The sequence below is a fragment of the Asterias amurensis genome, chromosome 16 (genome assembly GCF_032118995.1).
Source record: "Asterias amurensis chromosome 16, ASM3211899v1".
NCBI classification, from domain to species: domain Eukaryota; kingdom Metazoa; phylum Echinodermata; class Asteroidea; order Forcipulatida; family Asteriidae; genus Asterias; species Asterias amurensis.
In genome coordinates, this window is record NC_092663.1 from 2,241,161 (window position 1) to 2,258,910 (window position 17,750).

The 17,750-nt window shown below is 35.9% G+C and overlaps 1 protein-coding gene and 1 long non-coding RNA gene across 2 annotated transcripts in view; one reads left to right on the forward strand and one right to left on the reverse strand.

Annotated features, from left to right (window-relative positions):
• LOC139949283 (uncharacterized) overlaps window positions 1–17,750 on the forward strand; it is a 222,441-nt gene that overhangs the window by 146,113 nt on the left and 58,578 nt on the right. The window lies entirely within an intron of this gene.
• On the reverse strand, window positions 8,444–16,348 carry LOC139949287 (uncharacterized). Its single transcript, XR_011787541.1, has 5 exons — window positions 16,109–16,348; window positions 14,374–14,498; window positions 12,259–12,396; window positions 11,596–11,710; window positions 8,444–10,790 (listed from the first exon to the last, which is right to left on the reverse strand). It is a non-coding gene; the product is annotated as an uncharacterized lncRNA (long non-coding RNA).

Here is a 17,750-nt window from a genome sequence, read left to right on the forward strand (position 1 = left end):
TGGCGAGATGCTGAGGATCTTGGCCAAGGGTGAAAGTGCTGGTAACCTCTCCCCTTTTCATAACTTTTGGAATTGATGATGCACTCATTGTGCTTTTTAATTCTTGTTTTAGCTGAACATTCCTGCATTGTTTTTATGGCCAGATGCTGAGGATCTTGGCTAAGGGTGTAAGTGCTGGTAACCTCTCCCCTTTTAAATATGTTTTCTTTTATTGGTATGTTACTTTTGTGTAGAGGTGTATATAGGCACTGGACACTGTTGGTAATTCCTCAAAACAATTTTTAGCGTAAAAACCTACTTGCTAACTAGCAATGGAGAGCCGTCGCTAGTTTGCAACATTGTGAGAAATGGCTCCCTCTGAAGTAACGTAGTTTTTGAAACAATAAAGACTTCAGCTGAAGCCTTTTATTTTGCATCTTAAAGCAGTCACACAAATTTGTGCAACAAGGGTGTTTTTCTTTCATTATTATCTTGCAACTTCAATGACCAATTGTTCCCAAATTTGTTATTTTATGCATACATGTATGTTGGGAGTGAAACTACTAGTCTTTGATAGTTACCAAATGTGTCCATGCAGTGCCTTTAATAAGTATCTTTCATTAATGTTATTATGATTTTAATTTAACATCTTGTAAATAAGTACACCATTGCAAGCAAGCACAAACGCGATTTTGTTTGCGCTTTGAAATTGCAAAATTGCATAATGCATTTTTAAGCAAGTTTTTTGGAAGTGCGGCGGTTAGATTAAAGGGACCTGGACACATGCACCTGGCATGTGGGGTCCTACTTCCGGCTCGGGCCACTGGGTGGTTGATCTTAAAGGTGCATTTGGGCTCCTCATCTGTCAGGATGGTGCCGGTGTTATCACAAATATGGTTGACCAACGGAAGTAGTCCCTAGTCCTTTCAACTAGGGACCGCGTTAGTACGAGTAGGGAGGCTGTCCTGGCGCCGAAGTTGGGACAGTGGACCGGACCCATCCCCTTAAGGGATGGTGCAATTGGCTCTTACGATCTCAGAAAGCGTGTGGGGCTGGTATCCTGGAACCTGCACGTTGGTAGCCCTGCTAATTGAACTAAGCTTACCAGGATGACAATCAGCAAAATCTGATGAAAAAAAAATGCTTGCAATGGTGTACTTATAAATAATGGTGTACTTAAATAGTTTTATAATTGTAAGCTTTTATGTGAAACAAGTTTAGTTCTGAAATATATCTGCATTATATGTTGTGCATCACAAACAAGGAATTGAAACAAAAAATGTGGGAGACTATATAGCGTTTTGAAGGCGTGTCACCCCAGTATGATGTCTTGCAGTGTATTCCATTATAGTCTGTCTCTTATCATGGGAGTATCAGCTCCTATAATGGTGACATTGTGAGATTGCACTTATCATGCGAAGGTGCGTGCCACTTCTGCATTTATGCGGGGGTGTGTGCCACTTCTGCCTTGTGCGGAGGTGCGTGCTGCTTCTTAACGGTCAAACTCTCTCAGGCTCAGGCAAAGATAGCCAATCAATAAGTTATGTTGAAAAAATCCCCCCAAAACAAATGTTAAATATAGAATAGAATATCCTTACCCTAATCTTAGCAACAAGAAATACATCAACTATAGGAGAATCCGTCGTTTTGAAGGCGTGTCACCCAAGTATGATGTCTTGCAGTGTATCCCATTATAGTCTGTCTCTTATCATGGGAGTATCAGCTCCTATAATGGTGACATTGTGAGAATGCACTTATCATGCAAAGGTGCGTGCCACTTCTGCATTTATGCGGAGGTGTGTGCCACTTCTGCCTTGTGCGGAGGTGCGTGCTGCTTCTTAACGGTCAAACTCTCTCAGGTTCAGGCAAAGATAGCCAATCAATAAGTTATGTTGAAAAAATCCCCCCCAAAACAAATGTTAAATATAGAATAGAATAACCCTTACCCTAATCTTAGCAACAAGAAATACATCAACTATAGGAGAATTCATCGTTTTGAAGGCGTGTCACCCAAGTATGATGTCTTGCAGTGTATCCCATTATAGTCTGTCTCTTATCATGGGAGTATCAGCTCCTATAATGGTGACATTGTGAGATTGCACTTATCATGCGAAGGTGCGTGCCACTTCTGCATTTATGTGGAGGTGTGTGCTGCTTCTGCCTTGTGCGGAGGTGCGTGCTGCTTCTTAACGGTAAAACTCTCTTAGGCTCAGGCAAAGACAGCCCATCAATTTACTATGTTGAATAAATCACCCCAGAATAGAATAGAATAACCCTTACCCTAATCTTATAGCAACAAAAAATACATCAACTATGGGGGAATCCATCGTTTTGAAGGTGTGTCACCCAAGTATGATGTCTTGCAGTGTATCCCATTATAGTCTGTCTCTTATCATGGGAGTATCAGCTCCTATAATGGTGACATTGTGAGATTGCACTTATCATGCGAAGGTGCGTGCCACTTCTGCATTTATGTGGAGGTGTGTGCCGCTTCTGCCTTGTGCGGAGGTGCGTGCTGCTTCTTCACGGTTAAACTCCCTTAGTCTCAGTCAAAGATAGCCCATCAATTTGAAGAAATCCCCCAAAAAGATAGGCCAAACTGAAATAAAATGTTTGTGGTGTACTTATGAAGCTATGCACTTCTATTTTTTTAATTGTGATGTTAAACTTTATCGTGGGTGTTTACAGTACTTTTGGCTGGTTGTTTTTAGACCCCAAATAAGTATTCACTGGTTGATTTGTTGGTATAGAAACGAGGTTGCTGCTGATAGGTTTGAGCGTGAGTGGTGCGCGCATAACGATGTCACGCGTTGAAATGTTGAGGAAATATCACATTTGTTTCGTCATATAGGTCTTGTTCTATGAAAGACTTGCACTGGAACGTGTTGTCGTGTTTTCTTCATAATTCACAGACAAAATTATATTACAAAATTTAAATAATTAAAATAAAAATCATGAAACTTACTATTAATGATTTGGGCTTTGTAAATAACAAAGTCTGTTTCAAAAAACAACTTATTTTGATTGGTGTTTTTTTTTACATTTAATTAGATCTTACCACTAACATCGAAAAAATGAATTAAATATTTTTTATAGTTTAATTATAACTACTATAACAATGTACCACAATGTAGCATTTTGAAATGTTAATCATACAAAAATAAATCAAAAATCAGTAGAGAAAATTATAATTTATAATTTACAGTTAATAAGAATGTAATTTGTATAATTTATTAATTTAACAATATGTAATTAAGGGGTTGCTTTTTCTACTAACATTCCACAATTAAATTAGAACTAACATTTATCAATATCATTTGAATAAAATTGACACTTATTTAATTAACATGTCCTCTGGTAACATGTTTTTGACAACAAAAGGGGGAAGGACACAATTGTGTCACTAAAATTAAAACAATAAATACAGTTTAATTTAATATATCACATGTATGAACTTTATATTATACAATCAGTGGGGGTCAGGCCCATGTGTAGATGAATATTATGGTTAAGTTTTTATGACACACTTTACCAAAAAAAAGTACTAACATATAGCTTAATGTGTACAATATTCTTTCAAATTTATGGGTAACATTAAGTCGAATTCAAAAATTAATGCTATAATATGAACTAGTAAACTAATTTATCTTTTTTATAAATCGAAAGTTACACTAAAAGACTTTCACAAAAGTGTATGATAAAATGGCGTGTAATGTCGGCAAAACAAAACATTGCATGTTTTATATTAACGTGCGCTGCGGATATCGGACATTAATATGCATTTAAAACGCGGTCGGTGCATCTATTAACTCCGGCAAAAAATATCCTATGATAACCTTAGGACAAAAAGGTGAAGGACACAATTATTTAATTAATACTTATGAACTTAGGTATGAACATTATATATGATCAGTGGGGGATGCCAGGCCTACATGAAGATTAATATTATGCTTTAGTTTTTATTTAACAGTTTTAGTTTTTATGTAACAGTTTAGTTTGGAAATTAACTATATAAAATTATCTGCATTAAAAAAAAACAATCTAACAGAGCTGAATGTCTACATTTTTCTTTCAAATTAATGGGCAACTTTAAATCAAATTCAAAAATTAATGCTATAATATGAAATAAGTACTAAACTAATTTATCTTTTTTATAAATCGAAAGTGAGACTAAAAGAGTTTCACCAAGGTGTAAGATAAAATGGCGTGTAACGTCGACAAAAAAAAATAGTGCTTGTTTTTTTATTAACGAGCGCTGCGGATATCGGACATTATTATGCATTTAAAACGTGGTCGGTGCATCTGTTAACTCAAAATATCCTAACACAGACTTAGGACAAAAGGGTGAAGGACATAATTATTTAACTAAAATTAAAACAATAAATACTTATGAAATTAGGTATGAACATTATTATTTACATTGTGTAATCAGTGGGGGATGCCAGGCCTACATGTAAACTAATATTATGTTTTAATTTTTATGAATTAGTTTAATTTGGAAATTAACTATATAAAATTAACTGCATTCATTTTGTGCATCACAAACAGGTAACTTTGTCGTTACTAAAAACAATGTACATTGTTCTTTCAAATTTATGCACCATAGTTAATTGTATTTAAAAGTTGATGCTTTAAAATGAAGTATGTCGTAACAGCTAATTTATTTCAATAAACAGAAAGTGAAACTGATAGAGTTACTTCATAGTGTAAGATAGGCTTTGACAAGTTCATAAAATCTCGGGTAGCGTCGGTAAAAAAAAATATTGCTTGTTTTTTAATGATTGCGTGCTGCAGATATCGGACGTTAATAAGCATTTTAAATGTGGTTGATGCATCTATTAAGTCGGGCAAACAAAGCAGCCTCGCTTCTGTAAGGGTATCATGTAAAAACATCTGTTTAAAGAAATAAGAAATGATGTATTTAAATGCTTGAGTTTTAAATCTATGTGTTTATAAAGTTTAAGTAAGCTTTGATATTATAAAAACAACTTTTATTGTATGATTACATGAAATATTACTTAAAGAAATGTTCTATTAATGAGGCATGTGTAGGAGGGTGCTGTTAGCAAGAATGAATAAAATGGCAGCGAGATAGCGGAGCACCCTCTATGCAGTAACCAAATTAAATCTAACAGTAGAACTATACATTATGCTATGAATATTGAAGTATGTATAAAACACTTTAATATGAAATAACTATTAAGAACTAATTCATTTAAATAAATAGAAACTGAAACTGAAAGAGTTACACTAAACGGTAAGATTGGCTTTGACGATTTAAAAAAATCTTGGGTAATGTTTTTTTTTACGAACGCGCGCTGATATCGGACGTTAATGTGCATTTTTATACGCGGCCGGTGCATCTATGAACTCGGGCAAAAAAAGCAGCCTCGCTACTGTAAGGGTATCTTGTAGTACATAATCTGTAATTAAATGCTTTAATATTAAATTGGTGTATTTAAAAGGTTTAATTGAACTTTAATTTTTATAAAACCACTTTTACTGTATGGCTTCATGAAATATTACTTTAAGAAATGTTTTATTAATGAGGCATTTGTAGTAGGGGGTGCTGTTAGCAAGAATGAATAAAATGGCAGCAAGATAGCGGAGCACCCTCTATGCAGTAACCAATTTAAATCTAAAACTATCATGTTGAAGTATGTATCAAATGCTTGCAGTGCGAGCTCTGTGTAGTTCTTGTTTGAATTAAAATAACTAGTATATTGTTTAACTCTGATGGAGTAAATTCGGGGGGGGGGGGGAATTTGATAAGAGAACACAGTTTTTGAACTGTTATTAGAGTAAGTTAAATTTTACTTTAAAATTATTTAGGAAGACTATGCCATGAATATTGAAGTATGTATTAAATGCTTGCAGTGCAAGCTCTGTGTAGTTCTTATTATGAATTAAATTAACATTAACTAGTATTATTTTAAACTCTGATGGAGTAAATTGGGGGGGGGGGGGCAACTTGATTAGAGAATGCAGTTTTTGAACTGTTAATAGGGGAAATTTACTCTTAAATTATTAAGGAACACAAGTAACTTATTCAAATTTATTTTGTACTTAAAATAAAGCACTAATAGACTTTAGATATAAAATGGGGGCATTGCGCACTTTGTAGTGGTTGGGCCAATGCGCAACCTTCTTTAGACCTGTAGTTGATTGCGCTTTACGCAAATGATGTCATGTGCATAAGGTCCATTACGGTACTCTGTTAATTATTTTGTATTATTTATGTTGTTAGTTTAAATTGTAAAATTACTTGTAAGGTTTGTAGTCTTTGCGTTTACTTGAGAATTAAATTTGTTGTAATTCTTTGTAATTTTATGATCTTTTTAAATGTTACTACTTTTAAGTATTAAAATATTTAAGTAGTCTAACAGGTGTATAGCTTTACTCGTTAAACACATCTGGTAATATTTGTATTGTTTATTTTTGTTCTGGAAATAAACCTTAGTTTAACATACACCAACTGACATGTCTTTATTCTATCTTTCTTCTTGTGACTCTTGCTAAGGTCAAAGGTCATAGGGTTCATCTTTTCTTTTTTTATTCGACCTTTCCATTCTAAGGTTTAAATATTAGTTCCGAGCAAATTTTTTCAAGAGCCGCCGTAGCGCAGCGGGCTAGCTCACAGCCCCAGGAATCCTGGAGCTGTGAGCAGGGTGGGTTCAAATCCCTCCGGGGACCCTTTTACCATTAAAAAAGACTTTTTTTATAATTCTGATAAAAATGTGCAGGGTTTGAACCTGGGACCTTCCACTCTGTAAGCACTCTCTCTCACTGCTGTGCTACTGAGCTGTTATAAAAATCTATCGGTTTTTGGAGTGATGAAGTTAAAAATGGCTGACTTAGAAAATATTTCAGAATTTATTTTCCCTGGCTCAACCCTTGGATTTCTAGCTGATCTGAGAGTTGACCAAGGGCCTTGGAGCTTGGCTGGAGGAGTAAAATTTCTAAGTGCTGAGGGGCCAAGGAGGTTGCTCAGTGGGCTAGGGTAAGGGTTGCCTCTGCTCTGAGACTCCCAGGCAAGGGGCTGGGAGTTTGCTGGTTAGCTAGTAGGCTCGGTTGGTTGGGATGAGGTCTTGGGTGATGGTAGGAATGATGATGGGCTTGACTGTTCGGGACGAGGACTTGGGGTGATAGTAGGAGTGATGATGGACTTTAATGTTTGGGATGAGGACTTGGGGTGATGGTGTAGGAGTGATGGGCTTGACTGTTTGGGATGAGGACTTGGGGTGATGGTGTAGGAGTAATTGGCTGGACTGTTTAGGATGAGGACTTGGGGTGATGGTAGGAGAGTGGGATGGGCTGGTTGGGATGGAGGCTTGGGTGGGTGATGGTAGGAGTAATGGGGTGGGCTGTTTGAGATGAGGACTTGGGTTGAGGGTGAGTGTTGTGTTGGGCTGAGACGGGCATGATAAAGCTTGCGAGGACTAGGGGTGTACGTTGGGATGAGATGGTTGGTATCCGAAGGAGGGGGGTGGTATCCATTAAAGTGGTGACTCTATTCTTAGATATAATTTGACGGTAGGGGTTTTTCGTAATAAAGGTGTTGTACGATACTTTTTAGTTAATGTATTTAATGGGGTGGAACTATTTCTGTTAAAGTGGTTATTCTAAGATGTAATTTGACAGCAGGGGTTTTTTGTAAGAAAGGTGTGGTATGATACTTTTTAGTTAATGTATTTAATGGGGTGGAACTATTTCTATTAAAGTGGTTATTCTTAGGTGAATTTAACAGTAGGGGTTTTCGTATTAAGGATGTGGTATGGTACCTTTTATTTAAAGTATGTAATGGGGTGGAACTTGTATGATTAAAGTGGTCATTCTTAGATGTAATTTAATGAAAAGGGTTTTTGTATTAAAGGTGTGGTATGGTACTTTTTAGTCAAAGTATTTTATGGGGTGTACTTTTTCTATTAAAGTGGTTATTTTTAGATGTAATTTAACCGTAGTGGTTTTTCGTATTAAAGGTGTGGTATGGTACCTTTTTAGTTGAGGTATTTAATGGGGGTGGAACTTTTTCTATTAAAGTGGTTAATCTTAGGTGTAGTTTAACAGTAGGGGTTTTTCATATTAAAGATCTGGTATGGTACCTTTTATTTAAAGTATTTATTGGGGTGGAGCTTTTTCTATTAAAGTGGTTATTCTTAGATGTAATTTAACGGAAGGGTTTTTTTTGCATTAAAGGTGTGGTGTAGTACTTTTATTCAAAGTATTTAATGGGGTGGAACTATTTCTATTAAAGTGGTTGTTCTTAGATGTAAATTGACGGTAAGGGGTTTTTCATATTAAAGGTGTGGTATGATACTTTATAGTTAATTATACTTTTAAGTTACTTTTAATACTTATAATCCACAACACATTTTATGTAAAACAATAGCACATTAAGTAAGGGAAATAGAGAGATTTCTTTTTTTCATTTACAGAATCATTTTATTTGACAACTCAAACTTCAAAGAGTATATTATAATGTAAACAAAGTAATCTTCACATTACCAGCATAAGACAATAGTTTTAATTTAGTTTTTTTTTCAAAAACTTTGAATCTTTTGCAGAGTGATGTTTTATGCACTCTCATGACCCTTCGTGTAGCTAAGCACAACAAAGTAATCTTCACATTACCAGCATAAGACAATAGTTTTAGTTTAGTTTTCTTTGCAAAAACTTTGAATCTTTTGCAGAGTGATGTTTTATGCACTCTCATGACCCTTCTTGTAGCTAAGCACAACAAAGTAATCTTCACAGAGCTGCTTTAGCTGAAAATATTGCTTAGCAGTTTCCAGCTCAGCAGAAATGAGCAGGATACCATACCAGTCACAAATTGTTCACATAGCGTGGTAGTTAGGCTGGTAACCATATTTTGGTAAGCATATTTATGTTTGTGCTTAGCTACTTTTGGGGCTTTAAGCACCTCTATGAAATTGTGCAAGTTTTAAAATCCAAATACCAGAAATCATAGAAAAATCGTTTGCAACAGATTGTATGCTAGTAACACTTTTTACTATGAGGAATGTTTTCTTGCCCAATTGATTATGGTGCAACAGTTCTGTCATCGTGTCAGGTATTCCTGTCAAGAAACTACAATGTCTGGTATTCGGTTTTCGGTTTTAAATGATTTTTTTTCACTTGGTCAATTAATTAATTTATCAAGAAAATATCAAAATACTTATTGGCTCAGAGATTAGGGTTTCATCAGCCAGTCACATATAAGGCAAAACTTCTTTTTTTATGTCTAGCTTTTCATTAATTTGAAATAATAATTTGCTTTTAAGATCTTTTTCCACTAAGCAAATAATACCTCTTAAAGGCACTGTACACCATGCGTAAGATTTGAGTGAGATTTTACCTCTTTCTCAAAAACTATGTTACTTCAGAGGGAGCCGTTCCTCAAAACATTGTATACTATCAACAGCACTCCCATGCCTGTAAGCAAGTAAGGTTTTATGCCAACAATTATGTTGAGTAATTACCACGAGTGTCCAGTGTCTTTAAGTCAACAACATTAAATACAAAGATTATGGCTACTTATAATTATTGAGTTATGAGCTACCTTTAAAATTTTGTGAAACTTTAAGTTGTGGAGTAAAATAAGTGTACCTTGCAAGAAATCTAATAAGGTTTTTTCCTCCTGGTAACAAAAGTCTATACCAGACCCACTATCTTTCTGAAATCTTAAAGCCACTCTTTCGAGAAGTATTCCACCCCGAGAAACAGTACATTTTTCTCCAACTTTGTGAGTTCAAAATACACACATTGTGTGCTTGCTTGCAAATGGTGCACTTACTTTTTACAAGAACATTTACTTGAATGTTAAAATACATCTGCCTCCGACATTAACTAATTAACATGTCTACTTACAAATGAAATCAACAAGCTTGTTGCTCATTTAGGATTCCTTCATATATATAATGCCTTGAAGACCTTGAGGTTTCAATAATATTACTTTTTCTCTCAAACTCTGAAGCTTTCAAGATTGCAATGAGAGTTATTTGCTACACACTAAACTTTAGGATTTATGCTGTGAAATGGAAACATTAAGGTGTCCTAAAATGTAACGGGACACACAAAAGGAAGTCAAAAACTTTGATTTCCGCTTAACTATGTAACTCATTGCAATCTTGCTTCTGCATCTCTCAGGAGTGTCTTTTAGACAGACATGGCGCATTATAAATTGCCACTTTTATTATATTTGTTATTATTATTTATTATTATTAAATGAACTAGCTATAACTAGGAGCGTTTAATTTGCCTTTGTCATCAAAATATGGTGATCCATTAATGATTACTCCATTTATACATAATTTAAATTTTCAGATCAATTTTGCCTCAAGTGTACCTAAAAAAAAATTAGGTCAGGCATGGTGTACAGCACATTCCAGATCTTTTACTTATCATCTTCATTCCTAGTTTATCGTTTAACTTGAGAAGAAATATCAATGGTTTGTACTAAAAACCTTTTTAATTATTCAAAATTGTAATTTTGTACAGTTAAAGGGGTTTTGTTAATCAAAAACATGTTTCCTATCTTTTAAATCTGTAATCAATCTGTAGGGACAGACCTCTCATTTCGGGTTAGGCTGGTGCCAGCATTTCATCCCCAAAAATGTTGTGGTATGTGACGAGATATTCTGTTGGTATGAGTGCTGCAAAAACAGACCACCCTTTGATGTTAGTGTAAAACAACCACAGGTATTTTACCTTCCTCTTGCATAACCCTCACACATATTAACAGGTGATATGTAGACAGTGGGCTGACTATACGCAGTTGCAGGTCTCGGAAATGTGTGACAGGTAGACACCATCTACGTATTAAGACAAACAAATGTTTATTATTAAGGTATATTTAGACTGTGACAATGTAATTTTAGTTTTTCATGTACTCAAAAAAGAAGAAGATAAAGATGATCGAGATCGAACAATGAGATGTAAGCATTTGAAGGAACAGCCATTATGTTGAGGTATGTGTAAATTTTGTTTTCAAGTTATTTACTTCCCAAATCCCCCCCCCCCCCCCCAAGAAAAGTTGTTAGCATTTCAGTTTGTGTAGATATATTTAACAGCCACGTGAGCGGAATGTTTTCAACAGAGGGCGGAGCCTAATGGATCGGTCTATTGCATGAACTGTCAAGACAAAGTAGTGAAAAAAGTAATGAAAACAAAAATGGAAAGGATTCATGATTGATCCATCAGCTTCGTAATGTGCAAAATAATTTCCGCAACCTTTTATAAAGGAAAAAAAAAAGAAGAAGATAAAGATGATCGAGATCGAACAATGAGATGTAAGCGTTTGAAGGAACAGCCATTATGTTGAGGTATGTGTAAATTTTGTTTTCAAGTTATTTACTTCCCAAACCCCCCCCCCCCCCCCAAGAAAAGTTGTTAGCATTTCAGTTTGTGTAGATATATTTAACAGCCACGTGAGCGGAATGTTTTCAACGGAGGGCGGAGCCTAATGGATCGGTCTATTGCATGAACTGTCAAGACAAAGTAGTGAAAAAAGTAATGAAAACAAAAATGGAAAGGATTCATGATTGATCCATCAGCTTCGTAATGTGCAAAATAATTTCCGCAACCTTTTATAAAGGAAGGGGAGAGCATTTTATTTACCTGATTCAATGTAAATTGTTAGGAAGCTCATCAACTGCAGGTCTCCGACATCTAATTGGTGGATGAGTAAATCTCTGTGGAGATGACTGCCCTCGCTGTCTGATGATTGCCCCAGCTATCAATGCAAACAAAAATACAATAACGCTTTATTAAGCTTTGAAGTAAGAGCAAGTAATAAAGTACAAGGGCAGTTTGAACATTTACCATTAAAGATCAACTTCAACATTTTTAATAGTAATAATAATAATAAAGGCTTTTTATTCAGCGCTCAGGTCAGTCACGTAGTGACGCTCATGGCGCTTCAACATTATCACCCCTGGTCACTTGGCCTTAAATAATTCCTTAAACCATCTCAGCTCCCTGGGAAGTATACAGCCTGTGCTGCCAAATACTAAGCTAATCAATCACAAAAACCAACTCACAGGTACCCATTTACCCCTGGGTGGAGAGAAACTTACTGTTAAGTGTCTTGCTCAAGGACATAATAAGTGCCACATGTACATACAATTGAGTAAAACTCAATCAAATTGGTTTCAACAAAATCATTTTGAGCTGTCTAAAATCTCAAATTAATGTTGGTTCATATCATTAAATTTAACTAATGACAATGAAAGCCCCGATTCTCTAGCTTGTATGTTTATAAAACCTTCTCAAAATTCGTACCTTTCAATAACCTCTCTTTCTGTATACATGTATAGACTAAGCGCCTAGTACTTTGTTGGTAGATAGGTGTACTATGGAAGACTTCTATGCTCAAAACAGTCACAAACAGCTGCAAAAAGTTGAGCAGCTTCCACGCAACTACAACGTCAAAATGATAAAGCAAATTTGGTTTCATATTTGGGTTTTGTTATAGCAAACTAGGCTAAGTAAAACACTCTCTGTGTTTAGTTGTTACCACCAAGGTTGTAGCTAGGGCAAATTGGATGCCGGCTAATTTTGTCGAGAGCATAGTCGAGAGGGTGGGTGTACATGTAGGGGCAGCGTAGCGCCTCACAACCCGATGGGATCAACAGGGGCAGCGTCTTTGGAAGCTGAAGATTTTTAGGTTTTGTTTAAGCTTTGATGGGTTCCCCAGGCTCTCTCTTGCCTATTTGTGCCTTGACATAGCCATTGTCAAAGGAAAAAACATGTCCAGGGAGCCATAGAAAATAAATACTTATTAAGTTTAAAGTAAAATGTTAGGGTAAAATAAATAAAATTAATATTCTGTTTACAATTTAAATCCCATCTCAAAATAGGGTAGGTAGACTACTAGGCAGAATTTTTGAGTGTTGAATTTATCAATTGAAAAGCTTGCAGTTGCATATATTCATCAGAAGGCAATGCAGAGTGGAGAGACAAGTTCAGAAACACAGGATGACGGGACACATGTCCGATCACTGCCGCAAGATCTAGACTATTCCATTTCAAAAAGGAGCACATTAGTAAAATAGAAAAGCCATGTTTCACTGAGTTGTATTCATTGACAATTTCTCAACGAAGTGCATTCAATAAACTCAAAAAATTGATTCTTGTCATTTCATTTTTTTTCCAACAAGTATTAATAGACAGGAAAATCATCTAAATAAAATTCTAAATAAAAATTTAATGCAACTTCGACGACTCCACCAACATTGTCCGCCCATCAGAATAACTTTGTTTTCAACCGCCCGCCGGGCGAATCAACCAAAATTCTTGATCGCCTGCAGGTTTTTTCACTAGCCTGCTGCATGTGTGCTACAAAAAAAAAATTGAAACTAAAACAAAATATTGAAAAAAACACGGAAGTGAAGTCCCTAAAATTGGACGACTTTATCTCTTAATTTATGCCCTAAATTATCAACAACCATTTGAATGAACTTGTTGTTTGAGAATTGTTTGTTTTGAACATGTTCTGATCTCCGTTTGCAACAAAATCTTCGTGAATCAACGATCGGTCAACAACACACATTGAGAAATAACTCAATGAACTTTGGCCCGCAACGCCCTCTGTTGGCAGAAGTTGTCCATGTTACTAGAACTCCTCCAAGGCTGTGCATTGTGCATACAGTCTGCAGGCGTGATGCACAACGTTCGCCAATTCTTTACTTGGTTCGTGAGCGTGTGTTGTGGAGAAGGCTAGCCAAGAAGATCATGAATATGGATTTATTAACAGCCATCAATGGCCAATCACAGCGTGCGGAATCTTGGTTAAGATGGACTTCGGACTGTGTGTGTTATGTGCTGTGCATGCTGCATGAACCAGTGGGTGACCGTGTGAGTATTACCATGTGGTTTTGTGCATCATGGATACTACACGCACGCCGGAGATTGTGCGTGCCTTTTTTAGTACTCCATGAACTCGCAGCATTCAAGCGGCAACAATCACGGAGAACATCGCGGTTTTGGAGAGAAAATTGTTTTGATTGTTTTTACAGAAATAAAATACACACCTATTAGGAGTTTTACAGGATTGTTTTCTTTAATTTTCACTCATTTCAATGGCATTTAAAACAGTTTTACATAAATTTATGCCGGTCGGAGTTTGATATTTTTTGTTGGATCCCGGTCGGAAAAAGCTGGGGCCGGTGATAGCCGACCGGCTCCGACCGTGGTAGCTACAACCTTGGTTACCACTCCTGCTGTTAACACTTGGATGCGAGGGAAACCCCCCCCCCATTTCAATTTTACAGTTTGGTGGTCAGTAGGAGGTACAATAGAAGAAAGGTGGCAAGTTTGCCAGTGAATGAAGGAAACTATGATAGATTTATGAACTAACAGCTGTTCTAATGTTCACGACTCGGGAGTTTCCCTTACCTTTTATCAGGGAGAGAGCAGTTCATTTATCAGACTCTTTGTAAATGGTTAGGAAGCTCATCAACTGCAGATCTCAGACATCATCTTGGTTGATGTGTAGATCCCTGTGGAGCTGACAACCCTTGCTGTATCATTCAAACAAATAAAACAATTTGTAAGGCCTTATTTAGCAAGTAACAATAATAGCAAATAAGCACAAGGGTAGTTTAAGAATTTATCAATAAAGATCACCTCAAACAAAATTTAAATGTTTGTTCTTTTGTTTTAAAACAAAATTGAGTGTGTAATGATTTACAATTATACACACTCTTTTTCCTTTCTATATATCTAAAAATGGGTTCACAATTATAAAAAAAATTAAATTGATTTGTGCCAAAATGTAGAGTTTTCATGAAAACAGCGCTGTGAGGTTTGAATACACGCATTGGAAGTTGCACATTAGCGGAGATTAACAATCTTGAAGTTCATGATTTGACTAATTTTACATCACAACACAGACTGCTTTTACACTGGTTTTCTGAGGAAGTGGTAATTCAGTGTTAATTTCACTTTTTGATTTTAGGGAACCTTGAAAATCCCCACCAATGGCAGAAAACACACTAGTTAAAAAAAAAGGGGGTGGGTAGGTTTTGTTTTAATCAATTTCAACCAAAACTACAGAGAATTTCAACAAAAACTACAGAGAGAAGAACGTTACACTTCTCTTGATGCATCTGAAATTATGTGGTTGTTGATATTGTTCAATTTAACTGTTGATGAAGACATCCTTGATTCTTTAACATGTATGTTTATAAAACCCTTTTTTCAGTGGCCTATGTTGGCCAAGATTTTTAATAGTCCAAATAAGCAACACGAACCCCCATGTTGAAACTGGTTCTTACAATTTGTTTGGGAAGACATCGTTGTACTTTAACACTGGGCAGCATAAAGAAAGAAGAAGGAAAAAAAAAAAGGGAGCATACATGGCGGGGCAAAAAATCGTTAAATATCAACCCAATTATTAAACTGTCGTTATTTTTATTTTTTAGTTTTTAGTTGGCTTCATCCTTTGATATATCGAGTAAACTCAATATTGAATTTTTGATATATTGGTTATTTAAAAAAACTGGCATCGACGGACGTTATTTGATAGAGAATGAGCAACGAACTCAGCTGCTGGTAATTTCCTCAAAACATTCTGGAAGTTTTTCTGTCTATTGTTTAACTCATTCTATTTAATTAATTTTACCTGATTCAATGTAAAGAACATGTCACATTTGTACACGTTTTTTTGGACCAATTTTCAAATCAATCACATCTGGACAAAGTCATCATTTAGTAAGCCCTGTTATGTGTCATAGTAATTCCACAGATGTAAGGAATAAAATGAGGTATGTTGGAGTAGTATAGGACTTTTTTAAATGGGGGAAATTTGCAATCAAACTACCTCGCATTTTGAGTCTTTGAAAACTTAGCGTTTCAGACATGTATCGAAGGTGGGCTGTAATGGTGACAGTGATGAGACCGATGTTAAAAGCGGAGCCATTACTACAGCTCAACAAGGTGGGCTAGTGTAAAGTAGGCTATACGGCGCGGGTAAAATCGCCATTTTAAAAATAAACTCATAATTTGTTGAAGTATTACAACCTATGCAAAGATCAGTTGAATTTTTTTAAATGAGAAATACCTGAAGATATGTTCGATTCATTCAGAAGAAGGAAGAGTGGTGGTTAATGAAGAAATAATTGACATTTACCTCAGCATCAAATTGCTCACTTCGCATCGATACTCGCCTCGTCGTTGGAAATAGTCTGGCGCGCGAAGAACAGACCCAATGATACCGATTTCCGAATAATAGAAGTAACCGAAACACAAGCCGATTACCAAAGTCGATATTTTCAAGAACACTAAATTTTGAAAACATAACGCTAATCGATAGGCAAAAGTAGCATAAAGATAACAAAACATGGAATCGATTGTAGGCAAAAATCGACCCTTTTTTGTTTTGGCAAGGAATATCAATGAGAAAGCCCATGTCTTCTGCTAGGCAGCAATGAGCAGGGTACCAGTCACAAGAAATTGTACATCTCGCGTAATAGTTTGACTGGTAACCTTATTCTGGTAAGCATTTGGTTGTGCTTTTAGGTACGAAAGTGCACATACCTCGGTATTGCGCCCTCTTGGGATCAACACGGCTGTTAAAAAAAAAAGTTTATTTGAATGTATTTTCTGATAAAAACAATTTCGAGGAGTCTTGGAACTCTCGAGTATTCATTATTCCGGCATTCAATAATATTGTTTTTACATAAATAAATAAAAGTAATAAATAAATAATCAACTATCGTCGGGCGTCATGTAACTTGAACTTTAATAGTAGATATTTGACCTAGTTTTTAGCTAACTTTTGTTTTACGAAGAAAAAAATCTTGCTAATCACAGAAACGGTTACTGTTTTGACTGGTGCCCCACTAAATTTTTGCTTAGCAAATAAATTTGTTTCATTTGTTTGTATTTTTTTCGATCGTATGTCAAACACGTGTAAAACAAAAACAACAACATTGGTTGATCATTTCCCTGACTTCTCAGATGCTAATACAACTTAACAAAAGGCTGTACAGAAAGTGTACAGACTACTTGGTAGGGACAGAGAAGCGTTGGGTCACCCACGTGGGGAAGGGTATCCTTCCATAATAATAATGCGGATCCATGGCAGGGAAAAGTCGGGTTCAACGGGGTGAAAAGAAACTGACGAAATTACCCGAAAACAAATTGGGAAATTGGCAGATAGCGACTAAAGATTGATCTGTTAAAAAAGTAATTATTATGTAAAGAGCAAAGAAAACTGTCTCGGAAAAAGAAAGGTTGTTTGGGATATTGAAACCATACAAATAGTAATCCAATTGATACATTTTTAATTTCTCACTACGTGTCTATCAAAACAGATGTTATACCTACTTCTCAGCGGATGGTGGTATTGATCAACTTCTAAATTCTCCATACCTTAAGACAACAAATCTCAGTTCTATTATTCTGTGTCTTCTATTTTCTTCTAGGGTCATTGTTCACTTAATTATCAGTCAATAATAATCTCACCATGTAAACACTGGTTTAATAATTTCACGAGTTTACCCCATGCAAGAAGACGTACCCGATCACCCCTTTTAAAATAAATAGTTTCAACTCTTGCAGGGCCCGCCCATTTAGTACCTAATATGGTCACAAAAGTTGGGCAAGAAAATTCTAGAAGGTCCGGCTTTGTTATGCAAATGTTAAAGCTGGTTGCTGATTGGCTGGGGGCTGGACGGAGGACGCCGGCTGGGGTCGTGGGTGAAAATCTGCATGATTTGCACATTTCAAAGAAAAAATGGAGGACTTTGAAAAGTTTCCGTGTCTTTTAT